This window comes from Heterocephalus glaber, unplaced genomic scaffold (assembly GCF_053883595.1).
Source record: "Heterocephalus glaber isolate CG9 unplaced genomic scaffold, H.glaber_assembly_v1.0 deba00001457, whole genome shotgun sequence".
Taxonomy (NCBI): Eukaryota; Metazoa; Chordata; class Mammalia; order Rodentia; family Bathyergidae; genus Heterocephalus; species Heterocephalus glaber.
Window position 1 is genome coordinate 7,817,504 of NW_028258305.1, and position 24,439 is coordinate 7,841,942.

A 24,439-nucleotide genomic window follows, 5' to 3' on the forward strand; every position below is an offset into this window, starting at 1 on the left:
TTATACTTCTGATATCCTCGCTGGTGAGCATCATTCCTAGATGAAATCTTTTAAGACTCCCATTTCCCATACCCCATAGAATTGGTTACTCCTTTACCTGTGCTATCTTTGGGTCTAGTGTAGGCTTTTATTTTTAAGTTTATAATACTGAATTATAGCTGCTTTCTAGTCATCGTCCCCATTAAAGTGTCTGTGTCACATTTGTCTTTGTTTTTCCAAGGACTAGCACTTAAGTTGGTTGATTAAACCAAACATATGTTGCAATTACTTTGCATAGGCAATTATACAGTTTTTTGTTCTTGTTGTTTTCTCCCGTGAAAGTATTCCACTTATGGTTCTTTTTTCTTTCTTTTCTTTTTTGTTATATGTGCTGTCAAAGCGAGCACTCTTTTTTCTTTTTTAAAAAGGTGCTGGGCTGGGGATTTAGCTCAGTGGTTTCACTGCCTGCTGCGCAAGAGCAAGGACCAGAGTTCGATCCCCGGTACCAAAAAAACAAAACAAAACAAAAAAAGGTGCTGGAGCCAGGGATTTAGCTCAGTGGTTCCCCCGCCTGCCTCGCAAGCGCAAGGACCCGAGTTCGATCCCCAGTACCAAAAAAAAAAAACAAACCAAAAAAGGTGCTGGAAATCCAACACAGGGGTTTGCCCACACTAGGCAAACGGTCTATCAACTGAGCTACATGCCCAACCCCTCTTGGTCCTTTGACTGAGGTCTTGCGGTAGGTGACACAATGAAGACAAGATGAACTAAAAGTGGAGGAATTCAGTTAAGATGGTGTCAGAAAACTATTGAGAGAAAAAGAAAAAAAAAAGAATGTGTGGCTCCTCAAAAAAACAAAAAATATAGGGAGGGAGCTAAGAATGGAGCCAAGTCAGGTAGGTAACAATTAGGAGGGAGGCAGAATCTTATCTTTACTTCTCAAAGTGTTCCCTGTCCTGTAGCTGACAGACTAGACTAACTACACATCTGACATATATTTCGGGGGTCTGTTTTTCTACTTAAAAGGAAAAACAAAAATCAACAACAAAAAACCAAACTCAGAAAGAAAAGTCAGTTAACTCTTTAATCAGAAAGGTATTTTTATGTATTTGTTTGTTTGGTACCGGGGATCCAACTCGGGTCCTTGCGCTTGCGCAGCAGGCAGCGAAACCACTGAGCCAAATCCCCGGCCCTGAAAGGTATTTTTAGATAGCTGGGGCCTACGAATATTTAGTGATATATCAGACCCTAGTGCACTTGCATTTTGTCCTGGACCGCCTCAGTGGTGGAAAAACAGGGGTACAGTAGTACTGGAGGGGGACACTACAGACCATCAGCCCGCATACGCCGCCCCTGTGCCTTGGCCCTCAGCAGCTTAGGGACAGGCCTGGGGGCGGAGGCAGTGACACCAGGGCCTGGCCCCCGCCACTTCTACACTTCCAAGTCGACGGCCAGGCTGGGAAAGCGAAAAAGAAAACAGAAACTACCTTGTCTGCCCAGTTTTGGTCTTATCACCACACTAGGCGCGTGTGAGGAAGGCAGAGCACTCTTAGGCAGTCCTAAGGGAGTTTCCCTACCCACTGCCCCGCCCTTGGGCCCCTCCCCTTTATGTCCCGCCCCCCACCCGCCCGGAGGCCACGCCTCCTGGGCTCCGGTCTGCGGCGGCGGGGGGGGGGGGGGAGCTGTGTGGGGCAGAGCCTCCGGGAGCGCACTTCCCCCTTCGCCCCCTCTTCCAGCTTTGGTCTACAATCCGACTCCTAGGCGTAGTGCTGAACGGCGAGTGCCTAATTGCCGAGGGCTAGGCTCGCTGGAGAAAGGGCGGAGGCGAGCCCAGGTTTCCTCCTCTAGGGGCCCGTCCAGGCCTAGGGCTGAGGCGGCGGTGGATGGCCTGGGGGTTGAGTCGCCCTCTCTCAGGTGCAGCTGTCTCTGAAGTAAACCTGATGGGGAGTGTGGATCCAAGAGACCTCTTGGGGCGTTTCTTTCTCCTAGCTCATCAGCCCGACCCCAGTGGAAGTGACTGGAAGGTTACCGGTGAAAGCAGAAGAATACAGCCGCACTACGGAGTCCCTAGGCGAAGAACAATCAGGGAGAAATGGCATGAGAGAATACTAAAATTTTTTGAGATGAATTTGTCAGAAAATAGGAATGGCTAAAATTACCATCTAGTTGTTCCTCATTTCAAACTGCCTTTAAAGTACCGTCCACAGGAAGCCTGTTGACGGTAGACACCTGACCTAACACTCGAACACCAAGGTCAGCTGGCAATGTTTAGAGAAATTCAGGCGTGGAGCAGGGAAATAGGGATTGGTAGTTTAGCGTTCTCTTCGGGTATCTGAAAGACACTGAGAGGGAAAAATCTCCAACGAATATAGATCTCAGACATAATAAAAAATGACATGAAGCCACTGCCATTTGGATTTCTTCATGTCTGACATCGTATTGTATTCACAAGTATCTCATTGGCTAGTGTAAGCCCTTGTGATCAAAATGAAGTTAGATGAGGTAGCACATTCAATTGTTGGCCTGTGTTCTCCGAAGCTGAATGAAGCACATTGCCTTCACACTTCTTGCAGGGAGTTTGAGGGAAACGAAAAAAATTGTAAAAACGCTTTACCTCCTTAAAGTGCTTAGCATTGCACTGAAATAAATATAGACGCCATTCTTCGTCCTTTTGCCTAGGAAAATGTGTTCTCGTGAGACTTTATAACTAGCTACTCCTAGTAAAGCTTTGTCCTTTAGAAATAACTCAGTAGAACTGTACTTATGGAGTGAAAAGCACACTTGACTATTCTGTATATGCCTGCTGTGCTGATAAGGACATGGGGGAAATTCGAAGTTGTGGGTAAGTAAGACACATGATCATACTATTTGTCCAGTGTGCTTTTTGTCTGTAATGTAAAGGATGAGTGAATATGGTTAACAGAATTAAGGAATAAATGATCAGTAAAGGAAGCAGTTCATAGATTTCTATTTGAAATGCCTTGGTGGAAATTTATAAATAGGAAGGTTAGTTTTATTAAAAGGTAAAAATGGGCTGTGTGCTGGTCACATGCTATTCATTATTTAACTGAACCATCACAACTCTGTGTATGTTCGTTAGTATTATACAGAGAGAAAACCCAGGGCATTGAGAAGTAAAATGGCCAATGTCACATGAGTAGTCAGTTACCAGTTTAGGGTAACCATTCTCTCTTAATTGAACTCAGGTAACCATTCTCTCTAAATTAAAAATCATGCAGAATGCAAGAGCATATGTTTATCTAAGTGCGTTAAGCTGTACAGTTAAAATGGTTGCATTTTATGTAAATTATACTCTAATAAGTTGTTTTTTTAAAAATGCAGAATGAATTTTATGCTTTTATGCATATATGTTATTAACATACACACTGAAAGATTAGTCAATAGTTTGGATCGTGAATTTCCCACAAAGGCCCATATGTTGAAGGTTGGTTCCCAGCCTGTGATGCTTTTGGGAGGTAGTGGAATCTTTAGGAGGTGGAGCCTAGTAAAAGCAAGTTAGGTCTTCCAGGATGTGCCCTTGAAGGGACCACATCCCTTTCCCGCTTCTCTTTGCTTCCGAGCTGCCATGAGATGAATAGGCCTCTTCACCAGGCTCACACCATGATGTACTGTGCTGCCGTGACCCAAAGCAACAAGGCCCAGAGTGCTGGGATTACAGGCATGTGAAACCACACCTGGCTAAAAACAGCTTTCTTGGGATACTTAAACCCACAGTTGCCACATCCACCCAACACAAATATGTCTGTATTTGTCAACTTTGACAGCCCTCCAATAATGCCAAACTCCACAGGCTTCAGAATAGGATATGACAGATTGGATTTCACTGGTAGAAATTCTGCACAATCTTATGTTTTCCAAAAGAATAGTTTTTTGCAGCAGCAATCATAAAGACAGCAACATATCTTGGGTGAAAAAGAAAATAGTTATGAGCTAAAGCATGAATCTTGGAGCAACTTGATCAGGACACATACTTAGCACCCTTCATGAGGGGGAGAAGACTGACCAGCGCTCTCCATCAGCAGGGCTCTTCTGAAAGGTCTAGCGTAACAAGCAAAATCGCTATTCTTGTGTCTAAGTTACATTTCTTGTTGCTGAGACAAAATACCTGACACCCAAAGTTAAAGGGGAAAGGTTCATTTAGCTCACAGTTTGTAGAGATTTTTGTCCATAGTTGGCTGGCTCCAAGGCAGGGTGGCATCGCAGAGGAGAAACAGTTCGTGGCAGGAAGAAGCAAGCAAGTGATGAGTGACAATAGTAGCTTCTTTCTGCCCCTTGTATCTTATCCAGGCTAGGCAGGTAGCACTCAAACCCTTAATCCTAGCACTGCACCATGAATCAAACCCAGGGTCACACACTCTAGATCCAGTCAACTCTAAAAAGCCCCACCTATGACTGCATGAGGCTTTAGGGGGGACATTTAGACACAAGCCATAACAACTTGGTACTTAGATAATACCAGGATAGTCAGGGAATAACAGTATAGAGCCTGAGATGAGACTTCAGTGTGAACACCTAGACTTCCTGCTGGTGGTTACTATTTTCAACATTCCACTTTAATCTTTCTTAAATATTAGTGCAGCCTGCTTGGTAATAAAAGCAGCTGTATTGTCTCAGACATGAATAAAGCTATAATAAGCCTATAGGAGACAAAAATGTTTCCACGCCAACTAATTTCTAGTACAGCTTTTCTTAATTTATTAATAGAATGTATAATGATTCATTCCAGAAACAATTTACTAGAAACAATTTTAAACAGGTGGAAACAACTTTAATAAATGAATGCTTTAGTGTGTTTTCCATAAGAAATACATATGGGGGGACACGCTAGAGATCAAATCCAGAGCCTAGCACGTGTTAGACAAGCACTCTACCACAAAGCTACATTCCCAGCCCAATTTTTTTTAACAATTAGGAAAATAATAAATTCTACTAAAAAAAGAAAAAAAGACTATGAAGCTGGGCTAATCCCAGCACTCTGGGAAGCTGAGGCAGGAGTACTGCAAATTAAAACCAACCAGGGCAGTTTAGTGACTTAATGAGAACCTGTCTCAGAAATAAAAACAGGCTTAATATGGAGACTCTGGGTTGAATCCCTAGTACTGAAGAAAGGAGGAGGAGGAAGAGGAGGAAGAGAATTCTTAGGCTTCATAAACAGGACTTCTTGCTCATAGCTAATAGAATAAAATCTTACTGCTTATACATGGTAAATAGACAAGAAATAACCCCAATGACTATTTTAGAAATCAACCAGTCTCATTCTGCCTCCTTATTTATTTCATTCTTGTCTTGAAATAGTTGTTAAATGTCTCTTCCAGTTGAAAGCCTCTTTCTACCGAAGTAGAGTAGTTTAAAATGAATGAAGTCTAAAAGCTTACACCTACATAAGCCCAAAATGTTAACATATTTCTAAAAAGATTAATAACACAAATCCCCAAATAAATTTTGTGTTTAATGACATGTTTCCATCTTTCCAAAAAGGCTAGGATCCTTGAGGCCTGTGTTAAATACTGTAGAAGCGCCAAAGCAGAAGGTTTGTTGCAAATAAAAGGATTCATGTATATATTAATATATTCTACAGACAGGTCTAAAAGCACATTATGTGATATGGATCACATAGTACATCATGATGTCTCTGATGGTGGAATTTTAAATGTTTTTCAGGTCATTTTTGCTTGTCAAGTTTGTTCTATAATGTGCAAATATAGCTTTTTGTAAAAAGAAAAAAAGGTGTTTTAACATCATTTTGACAACAACAAAAGATGCTACCCAGAACTGTTAGAATTAGTCCCTTTTGAGTCTCAACTTGCAACTAGGAAAGTGAAGTACCAACTACTTATATAGAATTTTGACAGACTAAATGATATAGCTTTTATTTGGTATCTGCCTAATACTTGGAAGGAAAATAAGTAAGTCCTTGAACATATCTGTAAGGCAATTTAGGAAATCCTCTTGGAAAACTCAGCTGTGCAGCAACTATTTAAATAAAATGAACATCTTCCATTGGCAATTATATCAATGGACTCATGCATCAAAGGAAGATTTAGAACAAGGCAGGCACTCCAGTAGAAAATTAAATCAAACATCACATGGAAACAGACAATTTCTTTAAAAGAACAGCATCAAGTTTAATAAATGGTTTTTGGTTTTTGGGGGTTTTTTTTGAGACAGTCTTATTATATAGTTCAAGCTGTTCTTGAACTCACTACGTAGCCCAGACTGGCCTTGAACTTGTAGCATTCCTGCCTCAGCCTCTCCAGTGCTGGGATTATAGGCATAAATCACCACCAGGCTGGCCCAATAATGGATCTTTAAATAAAAATAACTGGAATATTTTTTGAGATGGAACATTAGCAGTGATTTGATAACGTGGCCCATTTTACAATCTATACTAGCACAATATTTTACATAAAACAGATATAAAGTATCTTTTTATAAAAAATTATTCAAACTTATGCAACACAAAATGATTCCTAAGTTTAATGTACAAATGAAGTTTATTCACTGGACAAAATACATATATATTGTGAAATTTTTTCCTTAAATTTTGAACATCTGGAAGAAAAATTTTTTTATTAATTTGAGTACCCATTTAATTAAATGAAACAAATGGGCCGGGGATTTAGCTCAGTGGTTTCTTAGCCTGCTGTGCAAGCTCAACCTGAGTTCAATCACCGGCACCACAAAAATTAAATGAAACAAAGCTGTCTGATTGAGGTAACATGATAAACTAAAAGGAACTTAACACACTGGAGCCTTTTGCCAGTGCTGCCACAACTAGCTAGTAACCCTGAGCTTCTTTTTTTTACCCCCATGGTAAAACATGGGGATTAAACCGTACCAACTCCACAATTTATTTAGGCTTTAAAAGTTGATAGGAAAAAAGGCGGACAGGGGGATTTTTGTTTTGTTTTGTTTTTTTGGTACCGGGGATCGAACTTGAGACCTTGTGCTTGCGAAGCAGGCGCCGGAAGCACTGAGCTAAATCCCCAGCCCAAGGGGGATTTCGAAAGGTAGAAAAGAAAGCAGACTGCTAGAGACCTCAGGACCCAAGAAACAGTTGTGACCTTTCTGCCTCATAGATCCTAGCTTTGGAGCCAAAGAAGCCAACAATTGGTACAGACAAAGAAAAGCCCCAGTAGAATCCTGCTCTCTTCAACAAAAGGACCTGAAAAAGAGCAGCAAGCCAGACAGAAAACTTTGACTATAACCTCTATACTGGAGCTAAACAAGACAGGAAAAAACTGTGGTCCCTACCCACCCACACTAGCGGAAGCCAGCTGAGGAACTTAGATTTCCACTTTGGCCAGATTGTCATGAAGTGCCCTAATTCTGCCCACAACCACCACCAGTATGGTGTTAGAAGAAGCCAAGTGGAGAGTAAGGACTTTCACAATCACCAGTGGTAATGAGTACAGAGACCACACACATCCCCCACCCCTGTGATGTCAGCAGAATAAACATGAAGAACTTACTGAGTCCCTCCTACCCATCCCTGCCAGGAAGTATTAGTGGAAGCCTAGTAAAAGTCTGTGCAACCCATCTCCACACAGAATAACGAAGAGGCCAACTGGAGGCTGAAAGACTCCAAGGCCCACCTAGACTGCTACTCTCAACTGGCAGTAATGTTGTGGCTACCTTCCCTTCCTACTGGATCATTGTTAGAAGAAACCAGCACAGAAGGTTTTATTTATTTATTTATTTATTTATTGGTACTGGGGATCCAACTTGGGACCTTGTGCTTGCGAGGCAGGCCATGGCACCACTGAGCTAAATCCCCTGCCCTAGAAGGTTTTAATAAGATCTATAAAATGTCCTTTGAAATACAATAGTTTTCTACTTGATAAAGCCGATTTATCTATTTTTTTCTTCTGTTGTTCATACTTTTGGTGTTGTATGTAAGAATCCTTTGCTAAATCTAAGATCATGAAGATATACCCCATTCTCTTGTTTTCTTTGGAGAGCTTAAATCGTTTTAGCTTTTACATTTATTTCTGTGGTCCAGTTTTTTTTGTTTTGTTTTGTTTTTGGTACTGGGGATCGAACTCGGGACCTTGCGCTTGTGAAGCAGGCAGCAGAACCACTGAGCTAAATCTCTGGCCCTCCTACTTCATTCTTTTGTTTGTGATTATCCAGTTATCCCAGCAACATTTTTGAAAAGAACATTCTTTCCTCATTGAATGGCCTTGGTACCCTTGTCAAAAATTGATTCATTCCAGCTTTTTGTGTCACCAATCAGATGAGGGTTCTTTTGCTCAGTTTGGACAGAAACCATGAATTGGCAAAGTGTGTTTTTAGTGGTTCTGGGTTTGGGTGCTTCAGCTCTTAGTGAGTCCCAGCCACCCCTACCAACTCTTCATAAGCTGAGGCTTATTGTCACCTTGATGGCTTTCTGGAGCTCTTCCAGAAGCTACCATTACTCACTGAGATTCTCAGAAGGTCACCGCAGGTTTGCATCAATGTCTGTCAGTTGCCATTGATTACCGGTCAATGCTAATCATCACTGCCAGTCTCAGCTGCTCTCTGCCACTGGTTATCACTGATCTTTGCCAGTCTCTGGAACTGTTTAGGGCTAGTACCCCCTAGTGTTACTTGAACGTTTTAGTGCAACCTGCTCAGGTGACAATCTTCCACCTCAGCCTACTGAATAGCTGGGATTACAGGTGTGCACCATCGTACCTGGCTTCTGGTAATATCTTTAGTAGAAGTAAGGCAATGTCAAGAAGTAACAAGGAAAGTACCTGTGCTCATGTTGCAGTAACTATTTTATGGATTAAAAATGGAGAAGTATGAGAAGAAAGCTCACTTGAAGATTTTATTATACAATGGACCCTCGAGTTACAATCAGCCTGACATACAACCAACTTGGGTTATGACCAGAATTTTAGTTTTAACTTACAATCAAAGTCTTGAGTTATCACCTAAATGTTGGCCACTTGTGCTTCCAGATGGCCTCAGATACAGATTTAACCCTTAAAGAGCTCTGGAAGGAACATTACAACATCCTGTCCTGTACAGGGTTAATTGAGAAATCCTGGGCTAGTGTCTCTTTAAGGACACTGAGATCTGGCTGTACACAGGAGAGGGACTTTGGAGGCTGTGTAGAGGAGCCTGAGCCTTCAGTTGACCAACTTGAGTTACAACCAGCTCTCACAAATGAATTGAGTTTGTAAGTCTGTTGTATTAAGATAACTTGGGGTGATGTTTATGGCTATGGTTCGAGATGAACTTTGGTCATAATTTCCTGAGTAGCTTTGATTCCTTACTAAAGTTTATGAAAGCAAGCTTGGCCAGGTTTAGCCAAAGTGACACTAATTTCCTGTGGCAACAATAAGCTGCCCAATTCATATCAGCACAACTTACTTTCAAACTAGTTTCTACACAGGTATATGGCATTAAGGACCTATTGCTGGTAATTTTGGGACTTAGGATGTTTATGACTGTTTCTGATACCCCATTTCTGCTAAGAACTATTAGACTTCTTCATGGTCTTAGAGTCATGTCTGATCAAACAGTACATGGGATAGAAACTGCCAGCAGATCCAAAGCTGACTTGTTTCTAGCCCAGTTTAGGGGTGTACATGATCCAGGTGATTCATCAGCATCTTTGTTTGGAAAGAGGAATTTAATCCTCCCTGACTGTGTCATTTTCCTTTCCTAACCTTCAGCAGTCTGTTGCTGATAGGGTAAGTATGAATTTTTCCATCATTGGGCTTGATCTAACCTACTGTACCTATGTTTGCTAGAATTCAGTGGAAAGCTGGGCATGACGGTACATTCTTGTAATCCCAACACTCTGGGAGGTTGAGGCAGGAGGATCAAAAGTTGAGTTCAGCCTAGGAGGTTTAGTGACTTGGCAAGAGCCTATCTCAATTGGGAGGCTGAGGCAGGAGGATCGCCATGAGTTCAAGGTCAGCCTGAACTATATAGTGAGACCCTGTGTCAAAAAAAAAAAAAAAAAAGACCCTGTCTCAAAATAAAAAAAGTGCTGGGGATGTAACTCAGAGGAAAGGTCCTGGGTACCATACCCAGTAATGGAAAAAAAAAAAAGAATTCAATAGGAGAGTCATCTGGGCCTAGGCTGGGTGTTCCTTTGTGAATAGTTTTTTTTTTTTTGGTACTGGAGATCAAACTCAGGACCTTGCACTTATGAGGCAGGCGCCAGAACCACTGAGCTAAATCCCTGGCCTTTTTGTGAATGCCTTTTAAAAAAAATTATTAATCCAATCTATTCATTTGTTACAAATTTATTCAGATTGTCTATTTCTTCTTTAGTTTTGGTAGTCTGTGTCTTTCTAAGAGTAAGTTATCCATTTGTTGACATAGAATTGTACATAGTTGTCCTTATCATTTGCCCAACTACACTAAATATTCCTACGCACAATCCATGCTTTCCTGACTTTTCATGTTTTTTGTATCTGCCTTCAACTTAACATGTACTGACTGAAATGAACCAAATACCTACTGGGACCAAAATATTTCTCAGGGTTTTCTAGGGAATAAATAAACAAATAAATATGGTAAGGTCTCAGCTGTCAAAGAGCTTATTGTCTAGTATGTTTCCTAAAGTTATATTCTTCAGACAAAAGTTTTACAAGACACAATTTAAAAAATGAGGGTGGCAAATGGGAAGAGGATCAAGAGGTTGGAGGGTGAAAGGGAAGGGGAGAAGGGGATGAAAAAATAAAAATTGGAAAAAAAATCTTAAATCTTTTTTGAGAGGAAAAAAAATTTTTTTGTTTCTTTTTTGTTTTTCATTTGTTTTTGTGGTACCGGGGATTGAACTCAGGACCTTGTGCTTGCAAGGCAAGCATGGCGCCACTGAGCTAAATCCCCACCAGAAAAAAAATTTTAAAAACAGTTCTGTCAGGTAAAAGGGCCAAAGACCAAGACCAGACCAGGCCACAACAAGCCTTTATTAGGGGAATAGATCTGCCGGGCTGTCTCTGAACAAAGGAGAGACAAAAGCAATATGGCTGGGGCAGGGAGAGTCTTTTATAGAGACTGGGGTGGGGTTTGTAGGGGCTGAGGCAGGGTTGACTGAGGCAGTGACTAGGGAATGGAGGAGCCAGTGATGTCACTAGGTGGTAGGAGGTGAGCGAGTATTAGGTTACTCTCTAGGTGGGAACAGGGGCATGCTGGGAAGAAGGGTTTGTTCTTTGGTGGGAGCAACCATCTTGGCATGACGGCACACAGGGGAAGAGGCAAGGCACCATAGGAAGAGGGCAGCTACTATATATAATAGCTGCTGAGGTGGTGGGAGACCTATCAAGTTCTATCATCAAAGACACAACAAAGACATTGCGTTTCTTCTGTAGATAGTTCAATAGTCACATCAGCATATTTTTGCTCTAAGAAATTCTGCCACAGAAAACCCTAGTATTTACCCCCAAGTTTCCCAAAAGTATGTGATCACAGCATTCTTTGAACACAAAGCACTTCTGTTCCATGGAACAAACTTCAGGAGACAGTGGGCTGGTTAGAATATACATCAAAGTAATTCTAGTACATGCTAGGATTTCATAACTGAGAAGGACTATCTTTGAGTAGGAAGGACTGGGGGACAAATGAAGACAAAGAAGGAATAAAAACACAACTGACCATTCCAGGAAACAGAGAGGAAAACAGAAGGGGTGGAGGTGGTGAGAGTTGAGGAAGCTAAGGAAAAAGAGTGAGTCAACAAGGTCAAAGAGACCAAGAAAAGACTTGAATTTAACAATTTTGAAGCTACTGTCAACCCTCAGAAGAAAAATTTCAAGGAAATTGTGAAAGCAGATTAGAAGGTTATATGGAGTAAATAGAATACTATCTGAGCTTCAAGGAAGCAGGGATTTATGTCTGTTTTATATGCTGATAGTCCCTAAGCCCTGCAATCATGCCTGACATACTGAAAGCTCTCCATAAACATGAGTTAAATGAGTTAATGCATGATGAATGGTAGTTTAAAAAACTGTATGAGGGGGCTGGAGATTTAGCCCAGTGGTTCCGTTGCCTGCCTTGCAAGCGGCAAGGACCCGAGTTCGATCCCCGGTACCAAAAAAACCACAAAAAACTGTATGAGGCAGGAGGATTGCAAATTCAAGCACATCCTGGGCAACTTTGTGACTTGGAAAGACCCTGTCTCAAAATGCAAAGAAAGGGAGAGAAAGAGAGAAAGAGAGAGAGAGAGAGCTGGGGATGTATTAATACCCAATACCTGGGGCGAGGGGGATAGAGACAATGGAGGTAATAAAGGAACAACTAGAATAATGCTATAGCTGAGAAAGGAGCAACTTGAACATCCTTCTAGGTGAAGGACTTTAGCAGAAAAGTAGAAACTGAAGATTACAAATAGAGAAAACTGATGGAACATTATAATTGAAGCAAGAAGAAAGAAAAACATAGTCACAGATAGTAGGATAGGAGGAGGCAAGTCTCATTAGGGGTTCCATATTTTCAATAACTACATCAAAATCCACTCAACTGCCTAAACTAGAAACTCCTCAAAAGAGCAGCACCCAGCACAAAAAAGAAAAGAAAGAAGAGGAAGAAGGAGGAGGAGAAAGAAGAAGGACAAGGAGAGGGAGGAAGAACAGGAGGAGGAGGAGGAGGCAGAAGCAGGGGGCGGAGAATAGGTGATTCTTATCACATTCCTTCATTCACTGAGTGCCTCAGATATGTTGGCTGCTGGGAATGCTTTTTTATGATAAAGGGAACATTTCAAATGAGAGGATAAGAAGTCAAATGGTTAAAATAAAATGAGAAGTTCGAGGCCAGCCTGGGCTACATAGTGAGTTCAAGGCCAATCTGAACTATATAATGAGGCCCTGTCTCAAAATAAAATAAATAAAAGAGAAGATGCTCAAAAGTGAAATGTTATTTTTGTCCTATGAGATTGCCAAAGATTAAAAAGATTGGAAATATCTAATGTAGACACTTCATCCAATATTATAATGTCAACACCTTTCCAATATTAGTGGAAATATTAATACAAACTTTTTAGAAAGCAATTTCACAAGATGAACTAAATTTTCTTCATACCCATTTGCCCCAAATATGGTTATCTCCAGTAGTGTAGAGTTATTCTACACTTGATCTTAGCCAAAAGGCCGAGAAGCAATAGTGTAGAATTATAAAAGAATTATAATTATAAAATTATATTATTACTTCACACAATATTGCTCACTACTTTTCATAGCATTTAAGTGCTTATTATATATATGTATTCATATACATATGTGGCACACACATATATACATGCGTGTTCTACTTTAAAAACCCACAAAACCAGAAAAAGTTCTCTTTCTTTGATGAATTGACACTTTCTATGTTAATTCCCCACAATTCCAGCCCCACCTTTTATCATTCCTATCCACATCTCCCAAGTGATACTTTCACTCTCTCTGCCTGTGCTATGCCTTGAACAGGAAGGAATGCTTCCTCCCTCTAATAATCCGAGCAGTTCTTATCCTCCCAGGACAACTCTTCCTCCATGGAACTGATTCTCCCATCTGGATTAAATTGCTCCTCCTTGGTACCGAAGGGGTAGTTTGTTTATACCTCTAGCAAAGCACAATTTGGCTGACATTGTTACTTGTGTCTCGTGTCTCCCTTGCCAACATTTATTCATTACCTTATTTGCCTTTTCAGTGAAATAAATCTTCATCTCAAAATATTTATTTAGAGCCTTGTATGTTCCATACATAAATCCTTGCTTAGATCATACAGCTCCTCTAGATACACAGCTCAGCCATGTGGACAATTATCTCCAAATCACAAAATGCTATTTTGTATTCATTTGTATTTGAAGAGAGTGCAGGAATTAATTAAACATGTCTCTAGCTGCCTGATGTTTATTCACTGACAATGAGCCGGAATTATTACCTCACTTTAAGCCTTTCTCTGGTGATTTGTTTACAGAGAGTTGGGCTAAATAGCTGAATTGTTATCATGACCCTTTGCCTAGATCTTTTCAAAACAGTCATTGCATTTGCGTTTTTCCATAACAAAAACACAACACACTAGTTCTCATAACCAAGAGAAAAGCTGAAAACAATTCTTAGAATTTTAAACTCGCATATGAATTAAGATTGGGCTTGCAGTAATGGGCATAGCCTATGATTTCGTAATGCAACAATAATTAGATTTGACTACTTGTAAGTACTGAAATGTCTGTGGTTGCCAAAAGTAAACTTTATTAATGTGTAGAATGAACTAATAATCTTAAACGAACTTGATCAATAGGGCTTCTTTCAATAAATCAAAGGATTAACCTCTTTTAGCTATTTGGGTGACTACACAGTTTCAGGTCCCCAAGTGGACGTAGCTCTTAAAGCAAAAGTGGCAGCCCATTATCAGTTGTAAATTTCCACTTACAAGCCAGTCTGGCTGTGTCGGTTGGCAGCAGGAGCTGTGACTTTTCTAACAAACTAGTTTTGTCATCAATTTGTTTATGAGCATCTATATATGCCATGCAACTTTTGCGGGGGAGAGCTTCTGAAATAGAAAACTGCAACCAAAAAGGAAAACAATAAGTCAAAAACTACTTCTTTTCTTTTTGATCTCAAGATTTCAGGGACCTTGAAAGATTGATCTCTTCTCACTCAAGTTTCTTATAAAATTAGCTTTGGCTCATACATCTGTTACACAGTAGTTAATTTTACAAGATATGCAGTACGGGGGAAATGTATCTGAGGGAAAAATGAGTGCTGGAAGCTCAAGAGACATTTATAAGGTCATAGAACAAAGCTAGTGAATAAAGTGGCCCTACTTTAGACCTGCAAATAGAAAAGGGTCTGCTTCAGGTTAATTTCAGTGTATCTTTCATCACATTTCACTTTTCTTCTCAGCCAGCATTAAATGTAAGGTGGCATTACTCAACCTGCTTTGTGAAAGCCTTTTAAATTGTTCAGCCAAAGAGCAACCATGATTTAAGTTCATGAAATTTGAACTTTGTATTTTAGCATCCACTTCCCTGTAATGGACTCCAAGACTATACTAACAACAGCAATGAATGTATTAAACAGCTCTTCATGTTCACAGCTACTTATACCATTTTTAGACATTAAATGAGCTTTCAGATAAGCCCCATTGGCTCTCCCAGCTGGAAGCAATATTATAGTCTTTTAATTCAGTCTTCTCACTTTAAAGAAGGGGTTGAAGAGGCTCAGAAAGTCTCCTAAAGATCAAGACAGATGTTTGGTAGCAGAACTGGAATTAGAACCAGGTATCTCAACTCATCTAGATTCCTAATCTAGAGCTCTTTATACCCAGGGTGACTAAATGCCAGAATAATTTCTCACTTATATGGTCAGAGAAAGTCTCTGTGCATTAATTACTCTTTTTATTTGGATATGTTGGTCATATGCAAAATACTTTCTTTTTCCAAAAGACTTTTAACTTTGCATGTCAGTACTCTGAAAATACTCACAAACTTTTCTGAGAAGCATTTTAGTGATGTCTTCTGAAGCAGTAAGATGGGACAGCCTATAAAACTGCTCAGTGATTCATAAATGACCAATTCTCCTGAGAGCATTAGTGACAACTATTACCTTTCCACCAGATTATCAAGGTGTTGCTACTCAGATGGACTCACTTCCACAAGATTCCCCTCAAGTCAAGTAACTGTGCTCCAAGTGGGTGGGCCACTCTCTATGCAAATCGAGGGGTTTTCAGAGGAACACACAAGCTACTTGTCGTGCATACTCTTCATACTTTTCCAGAATACATGGACTTGGCATTTCCTATATGTCCCTTGGACTATTTATTTGGATTTGAAAAAAATGTTTACATCAAGTACATTAAAGAATCGCAGTTAACCTCATTACTTCCACCATGCTAAGTCACTAATTTATTCAACAAATGTTCGTTCAATACCCACTCTGAGTCAGGCACTATTTGAGGTGTTTAGGATATAAGGGTGAATAGAAAGCATACAAATCTCTGCTCTCATGAAGTTTGTAGGTAATATGATGTACATAGCTTTTCCTTCTGTTGAATCAATTCTTGGTACTTTTTTTTTTTTAGTACCGGGGATCAAACTCAGGACTTTGTGTTTGTTAGGCAGACAGGGTGCCACTGAGCTAAATCCCCAGCCCTATTGAACCAATTCTTAAGTGAATACTTTTGTAAGAATGAATTTTTGCCACAAGTGGTGGCCTAGGCCTATAATCTCAGCACCCAGGAGGCTGAGGCAGGAGGATCTCTGTGAGGGCACAGAAACTTGAAGTAACTTTGAGACCATTCTGAACTAGACAGGGAGACACTGTCTCAAAACAAACAAACAAACAAACAAAAAAATGATTTTTTTTTTTTTGAGACTAGGTCTCCCTATATAGTTCAGTCTGGGCTTGAGCTTATTAAAGCTAGCCTCCAACTCAAAGCAATCCTCCTGTCTCTGCCTCCCGAGTGCTGAGATTACAGGCATGTGCCACCATGCCTGCCCCCCAAAGAATGAATTTTTTAGTTAAATACCAGAAAAGAGGCAATGAATTGCATAAGTAATGATCTGCAATACTAATAAGTGCTATAAGGGAAAATCCAAGGCACTATGGAAGATATTACAAGAAGATTTATTAGGGACTTGTAACCAGAATCTTTGTGGATGATGTTCCCCTTAATGAGATTTTAAATTTGGCTGTGTGCAGGGAGAACTTGAGTATTTTGAAAGCCCCTTCTGGTGCTTCTGGCTGCCTGCCCAGCCTGTTTCCTTCGTGAGAACCCCACGCCACACCCTGGAGCTCCATTCCTGAAAAAGGCAAAAACCCAGCACAGCCAGCTACTGTGGCCTCCAGCGCTTCTTCCCAGCCCCATGTGTCTGATGAGCAACAAGCAGCAACTGCTGCAGGACTGCAAGCGGGGAAGGGGGTGAGCTCAGGCTCTCACCATTAAAGATGCTGACTTTCCACCAAACTTGAATTCTAAACAAACTTCTTCCAAAATGTCAACCACTGGGTTTTTTATTTTTTTGGTACCAGGGATCGAACTTGGGACTTTGCACTTGCAAGGCAGGTGGTGGAACCACTGAGCTAAACCCCAGCCAGACTTCTAAAATGTAAAAAATGTTCACCTTTTCATCAACAACCATGAAGAATATCCATACCCTTTAACTCAATACTCCCACCCTGGGAGTTTAAGAATTAATTCAACAAGGGCTAGGGATTTAGTTCAGTGGTTCTGCTGCCTGCCTTGAAAGCGCAAGGTCCCAAGTTCAATCCCTGGTACCAAAAAAAAAAAAGAATTAGTTAAACCAAAGAATATAGCTATATACTCTACTCTTGCTTTTTTGGTTTTTGGTATTTTTTGTTTTGGTGGGGGTGGGGGTGGGGGGGTGGTACCGGGAATTGAACTCAGGACTTTGCGGTTGCTAAGCAGGCACGGTGCCACTGAGCTAAAATCCCCTGCCCCTATATAGCTATATACTCTAAATTGGTCATTACAGTGTTAAGTGTGATAACAAGAGGGTAAAAAAGCAATCTATTTTACATTTGGCCAACATTTAAGTAGATTGTGATAGATGAACTTTTTGGAATTACTAACTCGTGGCCATTATGTCACCTGTGAAAAAATATGAAGTAAAGACAAGTAAAAAAGGCAGAATACAAAACAATATGCCTGTGACACAAGCTGTACAAAAATGGGTATACAAACCACAGGTAACAAGGCAAAATGGAAAATGGAACAGTTTGGTAAGGTGGTGGGACCACAGGATAGAAACTCAACTTGAACTTGCTTAAGCAAGAGGAGAAGGAGCATTGTCTCAGATAATCAAGCCTTAGGTAGGGCAGGGGTGACATTGGCTTTAGGGAAGTCATAAATTGCCATTGGACTTCCTACTCCTCTGTTTTCACAAGCTACTGCAGGGAAGCCTCTTTATCTCAGCCTTGTTTCTGCCCTCCAAATGCACATTCTCATATTTTCCAGTCAGATCGACAGTGCCTGCTTACCTCTGGGCCCCGTTTAAGAAAGGTTGTGATTAGCCTGGTGAGTTCAGTTGGACCATCAATGACCAGGCCATGAAGATTTGTATCCAACGCTCAACCACCCCTTGTGATCGAAGGATCTAGGCCAGTTAAAAAGAAAATAGCAAAAAAAGAAGAAGAAGAAGAAAATAGGAATTAGAATATAGCTTGGTGGTAGAGAGCCCTAAGTTTGATCCTTAGTATAGTAAAAAAAAAAGTAACTTCCTTTAGCATCCTGTGTTTAGGGGAGTCAGGGAAGCATTTCTCTAAGAAGGAAGAGCTCACAGTGGAAATCAGGGTCTATGGTCCGATTTAACTTTCAGAAAGCCATCTTATTCCCTCAGTGCTACTCCCAACAGCAAATTGAGATTTCCTGATGAAATGTGCTTTATCAGAAGACCACATGATACACTGGAAATGGTACTACAATGAGTGCCAGGAAAGTGGATTCCAGTACTGGCTCTGCTATGAATAAGCTGTATGACCTTGGGCCAGTCCCTAAACTTCTCTGGATTTCAGTTTCTTCATGCCTGCCAGAATTCTACAATCTCTATGAAGGCAAGAAAGGTCTGTCTGAAATGGAGATTCAGTTGAGAGCAGCTGTAAGGACTTGGGTTGGACAAAGGGACAAGTTCATTTGGGATATGGTTGCAACAATGGCCTCAGGGTCTTTGAGGAGTTCTGGACCAAACATGGTCTTTCAGGGTTGTCACAAATTTCAGCAAGTGGGTCTATGTGGGGTAACACCCCATTGATTATACCCAAAGCAGACTGTGAGCAGAGCAGGCTGTAAAGAGTTAACCCTACAATTGGCTTGTTTGGAGAAGTAAGTTGGACTAAAGCCTACATGACTAGATAACAGGACAGCCTAGGTCAGATTCCGTTCCCAAAATTAAAACCTTCTTTACTAAAAAGACAAGGTTAAGGGCCTGGGATTTAGCTCAGTGGTGCTGCTGCCTGCCTCTCAAGCTCAAGGTTCCAAGTTTGATCCCTGGTACCAAAATAAATATATAAATAAACAAATAAATAAATAAAGACAAGGTTAATTATTAATCACAACCTATACTTTGTTCTGTTCCTAATTCTAATACTTTGTCTCTTCCTTTACAAGTCTTGCCTTCATCAGCAACATATCACTAGCAATTACACATATCCTCTTTACTCTGACCTAACTGTGATGTCACTAGTAAGTATCAACAGCTTTGGCTGGCCAGGGTCTTTGCTGGTTTTTGTTGTTGTTTTTTTGGTACTGGGGATCGAACTTGGGTCCTTGTGCTTGCGCAGGAGGTGGCAAAACCATTGAGCTAATTCCCCACCAAAGCAATAGGTGGCTTTTTTTTCTTTCTTTCTTTTTGGTACCGGGGATCGAACTCGGGTCCTTGTACTTGCAAGGCAAGCAGTGGAACCACTGAGCTAAATCCCCAGCTTGGCCTTGGTCTTAAAGGAGGATAACTGGGCAGCATCCAATATAACCAATAGATAAGGTGTCTGACAAGGTAGATGCTCCATAAAGACTTGTTTAAAAATTCTATAAAGTGGGTTGGGGATGTGGCTCAGTAGTAGTGCTTGCCTAGCATGCACCAGGACCTCAAATAAATTATACAGAGTGGAGAGCATGGACTAGATGGTGCCTCTCCATAGTACTGCATACGTCTAGTTGTCCTCTGGAGGATGTGGATGAAAGGTGATGAACCGAAATCCTTACAGGTTTCCTTATAGTTTATTATTTAAACAAAGGAGTAGGATTAGGAATAAAAAAGACTGTCTACTAAAATTAATGCTGATTGATTTGTTTGGCTAAAAACACTCAAGCATTCTTTGTAATTGAGCAAAAAGTGAAAAGTATTAAGGAAGCAATTATTACAGATATTACATGGAGTCAAACTATGCTGTCCAACACACTAGCCACTAGCCACTAGCCACAGAAGGTTATTTACTTACTTATTTATTTATTTATTTATTTATTTTTGAGTCAGGGTCTCGCTATGTAGTTCAGACTGGCCTTGAACTTACTATGTAGCCCAAGCTGGCCTTGAACTCAAGGTGATCCCCTCCTGCCTCAGCCTCCTGAGTGCTGGAATTACAGGTGTGTGCCACCTCACCCGGCTGAAAGTTATTTAAATTAATTTAAGTAAAACTTAAAATTCAGTTTCTTAATCATATGCCACATTTTAAATCTCAACAGCCATATTTGTAGCTATTGGCTACCATTTTAAACTGCAAATACAAAATGTTTCCATCATCACAGAAAGTTCTATTGACTATCAGTGATCTACCTCAGTAGTTGCTTTCTTTACCTCCATTCAGTAAAAATCTAATATACTCCCATGAATTCTGTCCCTCCATTGTAAGCATGCTGGAACTAGAAACAAAAAATTAAAAGGCCTGGGCACAAAAGACTGCCCTGAATCCAATTTTCTTTTTGGAAATCCAGGCAGTATAGAGCAATACTAAAATGGAAGAAGTCTTTGTCATTTCCTTCTGTTTGCCCATCTGGATCATCTGGATGAAGTCAGGACAAAGGCCTCAGGCTCTGAAGTGTGCTCTGTTGCGATTCCCCACAGCCAGTGAGGAACAACTGCTCCTTCAAGCTCCAAACTGTCAATAGCTTCACATTCAGCACCAGATTTACGTTCTTTTAAAAATACTTCTTAGAATTTAGGCTTTAGTCTAAATCTGATATATTGAAGGCAGCAAAAAACAGTTGTTCTTTTTCTTTTGTTTTCTATTAATTTTAAACATTTTTACCTGTTACGTAATTGAAAATTTTGAGCATATACAAAAGAAGCAGATTCATGTAATGAATTCCCAAGCGGCCATCAAGCAGTCTTAACAATGGTCAATTCACAGGCTCTTTTGTGTCCTTTTTATTCCCCCACCCACTCTCTCTACCAGGATTAAGTTGGTGCAAATACCAGACATTACATCATTTCACTTGCAAATATTTACCTATATGTCTCTAAAAGATAGGGAGGCTTTTAAAAATAATATTAAGCACAATGCCATTATAACACCTAAATAAAACCAATAATTCCAACAACTTCAAACACCATTTACCAAACAAGGCCCATACAATGCAAATGGTAGTGAGGTCTTTCAAATCTTTAACCATTAAGTTCTCTTCCTTCTCTATTTTTATTCCTCACAACCTTTTGTTTTTAGAAGAAATCAGGTCATGGGCTGAGGGTGTAGTTCAGCGATAGAGTAAGAGGCCCTGAGTCCAATCTTCAGCACAAGAGAGAGAGAAAAAGGAAGGGAGGGTAGAGGTAGGGATAGAGAGAGAGAAAGGGGGGGAGAGAGAAAAGAAAGCAAAGAAGGAAGAAAATAAAGGAAGAGTTTTCTACATGTAAAGTCTTCCAGTCTGAACTTCTTCATGGGATCCCCATGACACACTGTAACATGTTCTCAGTCCCCTCCATTCCTTGTAAATGGGGACTTAGACCTAGACTCTTAATCCGATTCAGTTTTGACGTTTTTTCTAAGACATTTTATACATTGGATTGTATACTTATAGTTGGTCAAAATACCAGATAATGATGTGATCAGTCGTTGATAATCATCATCTAGATAGATTAATTCAAGTTAGTCTATAAAACTGTGATACTTTAATTCTTTCGTTTTTCATCATGAACAGGAACACATCTTTCACTGTAAGAAAAACAGAATAAAGACTTGATTTTTTTTTCCTGTTTATTACCAATTTTCAAAAGAATAAGCTGATTTCCTACCATCTTCCAGAGCCAAAGTCTGTTTTTATTTACATAGCATTATTATGGGGTAAATATATTTATTTATTTATTTATTTATTTATTTATGTACCAAGGGTCAAACTCAGGACCTTGTGCTTGTGAAGCAGGCACGGTGCCACTGACCTAAATCCCTGACCCTACACATATTTAAAGTGTTTCTATCTGTTGTAGTTCTTTTCCTCACACAGATTGTTTCATCTTTGGCACTTGGGAGCATCTTCAGGTTGGCTGGAGTAGACTTTGAAAATTTCTTCGCTGTCTGATATAATATATACTCACTTTCTAATGGTTTTGCTTTGATAACATCGCCTTTTCCCCTGCAAAGACATTACTCATCCGTGGTTGTGCAGTCTCAGAACTGGAGATGGTTCTTATTTGTGTGTGTGTGTGTGTGTGTGTGTGTGTGTGTGTGTGTGTGGTACTGGGGATTGAACCCAGGGCATTCACTGTGAGCTATATTCCCAGCCCTTTTAGATTATTTATTTATTTTTGTTTGTTTGTTATGGTTTTGTTTCTTATTTTGGGATAGGATCTCACTAAATTCCCCAGACTGAGTTCAAACTTGTGATCCTCCTAACTCAGCCTCCCAGAGTGCTGGGATTATAGATGTGTACCATCAAATCTTGAGAGGTTTCTTATATAAGAACACAGTAATGCAGTCCTTTTGTTGTATTCATATTATGAAAAATTTACACTTATTTATCAAATAGATCTTTTGTTTGCTTTTTTGTGGCACTGTGAATTAAACATGGGGTCTCACACATGCTAGACAAGTAAGCTTTCTACCACTGAACAACACCCCAGCCATAACAAATAGTTTTCAATAGAATTGACAAGGTATAATTTATGGCTATAATTCACCATCCAATAGGAAAGACAGACAATAAGAAATTATATGAATAGTTATATGTAAGTGTCCTGTGGTGAAAAGGGCCATGAAAGAAAGCAGAGGATGCAATGAGAGCATAACACCTGGGTTGAGATGTGAGGATTCCCTTTCCTGAGGGAGCAAGAAGCCAAACTGTGAAGGGAAAGGCAGAGGAGGTCAGCTAGGCAGAAGAGTGTCCAAAGTCTGGAGGTGGGATGTGCTTAGCACATTCAAGGAGCTGAGAGGCAGTTGTGAACAAGACTGTGGGGAATGAGGAAGGGGAAGATGGAAATATGTGCCAAGGGCAAATCTTGCAAGGCCTGGGGATAACATTAAACTTTCCAGCTGAATGTGGTGGCGAATGTGTGTAATCCCAGCACTCAGGAGGCTGAGGCAGGAGGATTGCCACGAGGACAGGCTGGGCTGCATAGTGAGTTCAAGACCAGCTTGAACTACATAGTGAGACCCTGTCTCCAAAAAGCCAAAAATAAAATAAAATAAAAGATAAGGATGCCCATTTTCACCATTGTCATTTAAAGTTGTTCTAGATATATTAGTGCAGTTTCATAAGAGGAAGGAATTCATGATATCAAAACCTGGAAAAAAGAGTTATAAAATATCACCATTTATAGGTGAAATAATTATATATCCATAACACTGAAGGCAAATCAAGTGGAAAATCTACCTTAAATTAAAAGAAGAATCCAATTAATGTATATAAACCAATACCCTTTATATATACAAAGAGTTAGATATAGTGGGAAAAAAGACACTATTTATATTTTATTTATTTATTTATTTTTGGTTTTGGTACCAGGGATCGAACTTGGGACCTTGTGCTTGTGAGGCAGGCAAAAGAACCACTGAGCTAAATCCCCGGCCCTAAAAAGACACTATTTATAATGGCAACAACAACAAAAGATAAATTCCCAGGATAAATTTGCCAGGAAAGGTACAAGATCTATATGATGAAAACTTTAAATATTTCTCAGAAACACAAAGACTTGAATAAATGGAAAGGGCTACCATGTTCTCAGATAGACTAACAATCACAAAACATCAATTCTCCTTACATAAATCTGAATGTTTAGAAACAGATCCACCTGTAATTACAATGGCAAATGTAGTTCAGGTAGATTGAGAAGTAGAAACAGAAGCCAGGGGCAGTATGTAATGTTAGCTGAGAGGATTGTCGTCTTTATGGAGACAGAGAGAACAGCATGTGCAGGTGTGGTGTGGGAAATACTCCGTACATCAAAGGGACCAATGTAACAATGGAACGTGTGAGCTCAGGAATGGTGAGCTGAGGGAGGCAGTGGAGACAGCAGCTGGAAGACTGGCTGCCCTCGGAGCGGGTCGTTGCTGGCTAGTATTTCCTTCTGGAGGGAAATATCCAGACCCGCCCTGAGTTCCTGTAAGAGGGCAGAACAGGGTTCTCTGCTGCTCCCTTTCAAGTAGTGCCCAACACCAACTGAATGTTCTTGACTCTCCCGAGATCGCTGGTGTGGGGGACCTTGCTCCTTCCTAGTTCCATGGCTCTTACTGCACGTTGGTGTCTTTTCAGCCCTTCACAGGATCTATGCAGTTCTTTCCCCTAGATGTCCCCACTCTTCATACCAGCAGAGATGAACTTGGCATTATTTATTCAGTAGGGAGGAATGAATAAGGGAAGCTCCACTCTCCCTAGGTCGCCCTCCCCTGATGACCCGATGCACGGAGGCAGAGAGCCACACCTCATAGGAGCGCAGCTGGTGATTAGGCACGGATTGAAGCTCGGCTGACATTAGAATAAGCCCGTGACTTTGCTATCCAGTGTCCGACCTGACAAAGTTAGATGTTAGGGAGGGTACGCTGAGGAAGTCCCAACTTAATGTATCTAATGAGTG

At 40.5% G+C, this 24,439-nt stretch overlaps 1 pseudogene; it reads right to left on the minus strand.

Moving 5' to 3' along the window:
* Window positions 1-12,928: 12,928 nt before the first annotated feature.
* On the minus strand, window positions 12,929-13,097 carry LOC147826937 (U2 spliceosomal RNA; annotated as a pseudogene).
* Window positions 13,098-24,439: the final 11,342 nt, after the last annotated feature.